The sequence below is a fragment of the Carassius auratus genome, chromosome 37 (assembly GCF_003368295.1).
Source record: "Carassius auratus strain Wakin chromosome 37, ASM336829v1, whole genome shotgun sequence".
NCBI lineage: Eukaryota > Metazoa > Chordata > Actinopteri > Cypriniformes > Cyprinidae > Carassius > Carassius auratus.
In genome coordinates this window covers 6096138-6105010 of record NC_039279.1, presented here as the reverse complement: position 1 = coordinate 6105010, position 8873 = coordinate 6096138, and the positions used below count along the sequence as shown (strand labels likewise).

The 8873-nt window shown below is 35.5% G+C and overlaps 1 pseudogene; it reads left to right on the top strand.

Annotated features, from left to right (window-relative positions):
• Window positions 1-1358: 1358 nt before the first annotated feature.
• Window positions 1359-8873, top strand: part of LOC113055978 (calcium/calmodulin-dependent protein kinase type II subunit gamma-like) — a 44071-nt pseudogene continuing 36556 nt past the window's right edge.

Genomic DNA, 8873 nt, shown 5'->3' with positions numbered 1-8873 from the left:
TTAAACAAACTCTTTAATTTTATGTATCTTCTAACAACATGAAAACCACTGATTATTACATTTAAACAGTTTTTAATGAGAGCCAATGTGACAGAAAGTCCTATCACAAAGAAATGAAATGAAAGTCATTTTTGTCATGATATCCAGAGGACACTCCTCACTTTAAAACACATTAAAACTGGAACAAAAAAAATTCAGACTGTCCAAAAAAAGAGTACAATAAATGTATGAACATGAAGTACATAACCAAACATAGAAATTAAACTTCAGAGAGAGAGAGGGGGAGGGGGGGGGGGGGGGGTGGGGGGAGGAGCTATTTTGGCTCTCATATGTCATTGAGTCTGTTGGTGATACAGAACTACACACATTTCTAAGCATTAAGGAATTTTCCATTTGTAATGGATGAAATTACCAAAGTGTTGATAATTCTCAAGGATTTAATAAATATCTAATAAATAAGTCTTTACTCTCTTTTTTTTATCAATTCAACATTTCTATGTTGAATAAAAATACAAATTTCTTCCAAAAAACTGCTTTCTAGATTTCTAAATGCTATTTTTTAACTGTTTATTCATCAAAGACTCCTGAAAAAAGCATCACAGGTTAAAAAATAATAATAATTAAAAAATGATACATTGGTAATACATCAGCATTTTAGAATGATTTTTAAAGGATCATGTGACACTATAGACAGGAGAAATGATACTGAAATTTCAGCTATACTATCACAGTTATGATAGGATATATTAAAATATAAATATTTACACAATATTACTGTTTTGCTGTATTTTGATCAAATACATGTAAGTAAAGCATTGATTAGCATGAGAGACTTATTAAAAAAAGATTAAACATTAAAAATCTTACTGATCCCAAACAACTGAACATAATATATGTATATATATATATATATATATATATATATATATATATATATATATATATATATATATAGATAGATAGATAGATAGATAGATAGATAGATAGATAGATAGATAGATAGATAGATAGATAGATAGATAGATAGATAGATAGATAGACAGATAGATAGATTTCTGTTTTATATATTATTATTAAAACATTACAAACAGATAGGCTACGTGAAATGAAATTATTGTGTTGCGTTATACTCTATAATACTTTGTATAATATGCTGGTACTTTTTTACTTTTTATTGAACTATTTACATTATTTAACCAGTAATATGTTCTTCGTTGTATATTATTAATTAAAATGAGGCTTGCTATCGTTAATGCGCACATATTAATGAAAAAGATCTTTCAGTCTGTCACTCTACTCGTGACTTTGCTGCTTGCAGGGAAGTCTCGCGATGTCTCGCGTTATTTTCTCTCCACCCCCACCATCCAGCCCCTCCCCTCCGCTCTTTCCGTCTGTATCTCCCTTCTTTCTCTCTCTGGAACACATGAGATTCTCCTCCCGAAACCTGAACCGCAGCAGCAGAGGCATCGACCCCCCTCCCCACACAACATGGCTACAATTGTAACCTCGACCAGGTTTACGGACGAGTATCAGCTTTACGAAGAGCTGGGGAAGTAAGTTCGCGCGACATTGTAGCGGTGTGACGTCAATGGCGCAAGTTACTCTTGTTTGTTTCGTTCCATTCTTTTATTTGGATGTTGACAGCGGGGGAAATGACTTGCAAGTAGACTCGTAAACCTCTCCGAAAGCCACGGACAGGGGGCTTGATGGGATCAAGACAAGAACCGAGTACAGCACTCCGTTCTGGACTTGATCCGATCTAGCCCCCCAGTGCCCTAATCTCGAAACGCGTTTAATGTCAGGTTTAAATAACTGTCGTGGTTTTGAGGAGCGTATCTAGTATAGAATGTTAAATGTATTACACACTGTGTTTTGTGTTCACGCCTTGTTTTATTTTAAGGGGTTGCTGATGGGTAGGAAGGTTTTCTCGGTTACTTTGGGTATTTGGCTGCCACTTTTCCTGACATTAGCAACGTGGATTGTTTTATGCTGGTAACCAGAGGTTAAATTATATTGTCCTACAGCTTCTTATAATTATTGCAGCGTAGCGTACTTTATAGTGCACCCTAGATAATATGTAGCCGTGCACTTGATGTTACAATGAAATATTTTCGCGCTCACGGTTAATCACACTTTAATATCTTTGGAGGGGACGGATAAATAGGAATTATAAAATCAATAATTGAGCAATGACGCCTTTCTTAGTATTCAATCTCACTTTTGGGAAGAAAATTAAAGCCTTCTGACATGCAGATGTGAAGTGCTGTGCACGCCGCCAATTTTTTGAGGCAAATGTCAGAATTCTAGTAGTTGTGTTAAGTCAAATTTTCTTAGCTGGTTCAAATCATATTTAACAAATATAAGTTTCTCTGTCAGATTAGGTAATTTTTATTTTCATTGTCTGCTAAACTCCTGTGGAGTGCTGCAGGGTTCTATTCTCGCACCCATTCTTTTTTCTTTTTACTGTATTTACTTTCCTTGGGCTGTGTTTTCATAAAGCATGGTGTATCATTTCACTGCTATGAAGATGAAACCCAAATTTTATCCACTTTTGAAATGAAATAAACATGCTACTCTGGAATCACTTTTTGCGAGCCTGGATGAAGTGAAATTGTCACTTTTTGTGAGCCTGGCAGAAGTGAAAACTTGATTTCTCTCAAATTTTTTTATTTCTGAATGAATCAAAAACTGAGGGTGTAGTCTTTAGCCCTAGTGAAGATCCAGGGAGCAGAATTAAAGCCTTCTGACATGAGGATGTGAAGTGATGTGCACGCCGCCCATTTTTAAAAGTATATGTCAGAATTGTAGTAGTTGTGTTAATTTTGTGCAGACATTAGACCATTTACACTTCTTTTTGTCATACTTGGATATATAAAGTCTTGCAATGTCTAATTTGTGAACGAATCGGTCTTTTGTGTCGAATCTTGTCACTGAATCGGTTGAACCAGTTCGCAAAATTAGTCGGAATGATTCGTTCCCAAATTTGACCGAATCAGTGCAAGGATTCTTTACTCACTGTAAATTATTACTATCGTAGAATCATGTGAATGCAACTAATTTCTAATGGAACTGCTGTGACGTTTTCAATGACTGATGGCTATTTAGAGATAGCGAGAGTCAGGTGCATCTTTTACTTTTGAGGGGAATTAAGCTCTGTGTGTTCTTCATTTGCAGGGGTGCCTTCTCCGTGGTCCGGAGATGTGTGAAAAAATCCAATGGCCAGGAATTTGCTGCTAAAATTATTAACACAAAGAAACTCTCGGCGAGAGGTAAGGTGTTCGATTCTGCGTACGCTGTGCAGTAGGATGAAGACACTTTTTATTTTATTTCACTCAGTGTTCACTGAAGTTTTGTGGCTTTTGGTCCTTGTCTGTTCATTTGAGGTTCAGGTCTAAAATCTACCAACAGCCTTGTCAATGGACAATTCTTTTAGTGAAATTTTTGGAAATATAGTGCGAAATGTAACATTTTGTGTGTATTTCATTTCCTGTAAATAAACAGTTATTTCACTACATTAAATTTGTCTTTTAGCAACCCATATGACCACTATTTCTGACTTAGTATTTTTTTTATATATATCATTTATTATATCATACAATTATTATTTTCATTTTTATATTTTAACTCATTTTAGTCAGTCATTTTATGCTTTTTTCATTTTTGTTATATAATATAGCTTTTTTTTATTTCAGTTAGTTACCAAAGCATTTCATTTTCACAGTGTATTTATATTTAAATTTTATTTCAGCTTTATTTCAATTACTAAACAAGATTTTTAAAAATTTTGGTTTAAGTTAACAATAACTGCACTGTAGCAATACCAAACAGTATACCAGAATTCATGGCTGTGACTTGGACTAAAGGCTGTTGGCTATTTAAAAAGGGACAAGTCCATTAATACGTTTAGCTTCAATAGGAAATACGTCAACATTGGAAAGGAAACTGAACTCCCCTTGATGGCTGCTCGGTACAGACCTGTTTAGCTCTGTAGCTGTGTGTTGAAACCCGGCCTGCTGGGATGGTCACAGTCCTTCATATAGAGCCCAGAGTGTTCATGTTTTTCTAGAGGAAAAAACATGCAAAAGTGTTTGCCTTTGGCTCTGTCCAGCCCTGTTTTTCGTCGCAACTTGAAGAGATGCATGAGAATGCGTGCTGTGCCCTGCAGCACAAATCTGGCAAATAGTCCCACCTGCAGTTTTGCAATAATTTTGTGAACCTTTTTGCGCAAGCATGTGTTTATCAGTACCATGTGGTGTCGCAGAACTTACATGCTTTGTTGTGCAGCTCCTGTACACGAAACCTGCTTTTGATTAGAGAAAAAAGCGATGGCGCTTAAAAGGGAAAAAGGATCTTTTTTTTTTTTTGTCATTTCAGTTGAAGAATGAAAAATTGATTTTTCCAGGAACAGACAGATTTAAGGTGTGTTTAGAGGCCCTGCGGCAGTTGCCATAGGTTGGATATGTTCATTGGCACATGTTCATTTCTCTCATTTTAATGTTCAGTTGCTACCCTGATAAACAGGAAAACCGTATTGTGGGAATGTCAGAAAGGCCTATAAGCTGAGTCATAACTGAGGAGGATTCTGGGTCAGTTCAGCTGATAGTAAACTTTAATTTTTTTACTGCAGAGTGAAATTCTGACTGTGTTGCAACATGCATCCAGCCTGAAGCTGTTCTGAGCCATTGATGATTGGTTGACATGGAAGAGAATCATGTCCAATGAAATGAAATAAGCATTATGTGATTGTACCTGGCTCAGTAGGTTGGAGAAGCGTGTTTGTCATAATGGTGGAAGGTTAGTAAGTGAAGTGTCTGGTGCAGTACGTCTTTCTGCCTTCCTCGATTTGCTGATTTGCAGTTTTCCATGCAGTTAATGTGAAACTAAGTGGGGCGCATAGACAGTGAGGGTCTTGTTTATGGCACAGCCGTTTTCTTTGTTGAGTGCTCGTCTACAGCAGCCCGGCCAATTAAGAGACCAGACTGCACTTCAGCCATCCTGTTATCAGAGCAAGAGGGGCGTGACAAAATCCCTTTAACTGGTAATACGGAGATTCTGGAAGGAAAGGTGTGGTTCTTGTCCTCCTGGTGTAACACTATATTCCATTAATCCATGTCTCGTTTGAGAGAATGCTCGGCTCAGTGTTCCCTCAACTTTCGCTGATGTGTGGGCATTTAACTCTAGTTCATCTTAAATAGATTAATTTGCAGGGGATGGGAATCTAATGATTTGATTAAATGCAATGATCCAGATTCCGCTTAATGAGTTTTGTTCCTTAGCGTCTGTGATTCTTAGTGTTTCTGAGGAAGTGGCAAATAATTGATCATAAATATATTATACCAGTTTCTGCATTTTATCTATATATTTATGAACAGAAATGCTAAGTATACAATAATGTTTCATTATTCATTGTACTTTGAAGACTTTCTGAAGGAGTAATGGTTTTGCCAGCACATGAATATATAATATAATATAATATAAAAAACATGAATAGTAACAAACATCATTTAATTATTTGACTCTAAAAAAATATATTTATATTGATATTATATATATATATATATATATATATATATATATATATATATATAATATTATTATATAAATATATTTTTTAGTATACGTTTTTTTTAATCCTTTAGTTTATTTAAAAATTCAGGTAGATTAAAGTTGTGTTGGTGAAATACTTCACTCGTTTTGATCAAGAACTTGTTGCAGTAGCTAGGCAACCGCTTTACTTGGCCTGTATTTGATTGGTTGCCACAAACATGGAGATTTGAATTGATAGTCTGTGTTGTGGATGAGAACGAATGAGAACGGACAAAAATCGCCCATAATCCCTTACTGCCTGGTGCCCTGACGTTCACCACCCGTCTGCAGAGAAGCAACACGTGAGGCTGACAGGGGCTTAGCGTCTCACTCCGCACACTTCGTGCCCAGATCTGTCAAACAACCCCACTGCTTTTCAAAAACTGAGGTCAGTGTGGTTCATTCGTTTGTAGTGACCTCGGCACACACAGACCCTGTGCCATATGCAGGAATCCATGTACTTATTTTCACAGTTGAATATTTGTGTGATTAGTTCTGTGGCCGGGTCATATGAAGGCCTTATTAACCGGTGGGGGAGGGCTTTTCTGAGCCAAGGAAATGCATGCGTAATGACAGCAGCTGTGCGCATAACGCTTGCAGCTTGGCTTATTTTCTGTCTTTCGGAAACACAAAGGTTGAATGGCTGTAGAAATAGCAGCAGAGGTTTTGTAGGCATGTGTCCCCCCACTGGGGTGCAAACGCTTTGCAAAGGGTCTTCGCTGACTCATGTTCTATAAAGAGGCGGTGTCATAGTGCACAAATGAATATGGCCAAATTACATCTGTTAGTTTGAGAATTGGCAAAAAATTGTTTTGGGGGATTTTCTGCTGTTTTTTTTTTTTTTTTTTGGGGGGGGGGGGTTGTTTATGAAGTATATTTAAAAAATATATATATGAAAAAATAACCATTATATAAATATCTTATCTTATTAAATAACTGACCCATGGGGAAAGATTAAAGAGACATCTTTATATTTTATAAAAAAAAACCATTATGTATTAAGATAAAGTAAATATATTAAGATATATTAAAATACAGCTCAAAGGTTTAATTGTTCAGTAATACAGAAAAAACTGTAAAATAACTTTTTGCATTTAATGATATAGTTTTTTTTTTTATTCCAATGACAGCAGCATGATCCTTGAGAAATCATTCTAATATGCTGATTTGGTTTGTCAAGAAATATTTCAGATTATCATAAACTTTTAAAACTGTTATGCTGCTTAATATTTTTTGGAAACTGTGATACCTTTTATATTTAATAATAAATAACAACAACATAAATGCCTTTTCTGTCACGTTTAATCAATTTAATGCATCCTTACTAAGAAAAAGTATTAATTTCTAAAAAAAAAAAAAAAAAAAAAAATATATAGATAGATAGATAGATAGATAGATAGATACATTTTTGAACGATAGTGCGTATTATTTATATAAATGATAGAAAATAAAATTCAGCTAGCATTGGTAAGATGATACAAGGATGACCATATCCCACGAATTTCGAAGTGCTTTAGGGATATTCAGTTTGTAGTGTGACAGCTACTTTTAATTTCATAAAGAAAATGATAATTGTTTACTCTAAGAAAATTACCCCCCCCCCCCTTTGAAGTGTCTGTCTTTCACATCTATGTAACTGTCCTCTTCTCTCTTACCCTGCGAGGGGGATTGCTTTTGTATTGAGGTTAATCCACTTATTTAATTGTATTTCAAAGGCTCAGACCAGAGGGGGTTGCTATAACCATCACTTACACTGCACTATTTTTTTTTGTCTGTGTGCTCATACTTTCTGTGTCTTTGCAGACATACGTTGTTTAAACGTCACTGTAAACAGTTCCGAAAGCTGCACAGGAGATCCGAACGGCTCCTCAGATCGAATGGATTCAGTTTAAGCCGCTATTGAGAGCACTTAACCTCCCTAAGGCTGACTTTAGCTCCAGTCCTCTAAATGACTAGATGCTTGTTTTGTTTGACAAAAACCGGCACGGTGTCTGAATTACCTCAGAATTTTGTTGTGATTCTCTGGGATTGTAACGCCACAGTTCAGTTGGCAGATGTCCAAACTAAGAGCTATGCGATTCCTATCCTAGTGTTTGCACACACAGACATACACCCACAATGCATATATGTTGTGTGTGTGTACACTTGCATTATTCCTCTGAAATGGCTTAAAAGGGTGTGACCCCTGCAGTAAAATGATCAAATAGTGTTGTCTGAAGACTTGTCCTCTGCTATGTGAATTGCTTTGCCTGCCCTACGACATCATACTTTCCCTCTGACTGATCTGACCAGAAGCGTTATACCGCATTTGCATGTCGTGGGCCATTAAGATCACTGTCAGTTATCCTGCATGCATCTTCTCGACTGCTCGCTCCCCAGCGCTTCATCATTGGCGTAGTCATTTCCAGCTGCCCTGTTCACATTTTTTGCCATGCTGCAAGTTCCCCTGGATGAGATTGCAAAAAACACAAAGGAGGCTTGTGAAGTAGCACATGTGCTTTGCAGATAAAGTCTCTTTGTCACAATGTATTTCTCTCAGGCTGATGAAATTGGTCAATATTTTTGAGATTTTGCAATATGATTTGAATGTGTGTTCACTGTCATTGTATTGTTTATGGGCTTGGGAACCAGGACAATTTCTTATTCACAACAGATTGCAATTTTTAAAGAATGTGTCAACTAAATTATTCTTATGAGCCAGTATTTTCAATGAGACGCATCTTACAGCTAATTGTGAGAGTTAAATCTGTGTAGTTACTGGCTAGCTGTACTTACGACATGTAGATAAAAAAAAAATTTTCAGCATTTTTTCATGAATATTTTTAAATGAAATCACTACTGGTCAAAAAGTTTGGAGTCAGTTTGTTGTTCTTTTAAACTTTTTATTCATCAAAGAATCCTGAGGTGATCTACAAAAATATTAAGCAGCACAATGTTTTTTTATTTTTTTAAACATAGATAAGAATAAGAAATGTTTCTTGAGCACCAAATAAGCATATTAGAATGATTTCTGAAGGATCGTGTGACACTAAAGACAGAATAAAGTAAAATTCAGCTTTGCCATCAAATAAATTAATTACATTTTAAAATATAGGCCTATTAAAATAATAAAAAAAACATATCACAATATTACTGCTTTTATTGTACTTTTGATCAAATAAATGCGTCCTTCTTTAAAAAGAATTCTAGAGAAATCTATGTAGATAATCTGTGTACATTTTACAAGAACTCTTCTAAATATTAATTATTAAATTAATCATTTTTTTACTGGGTTTTGAATCCTTAAA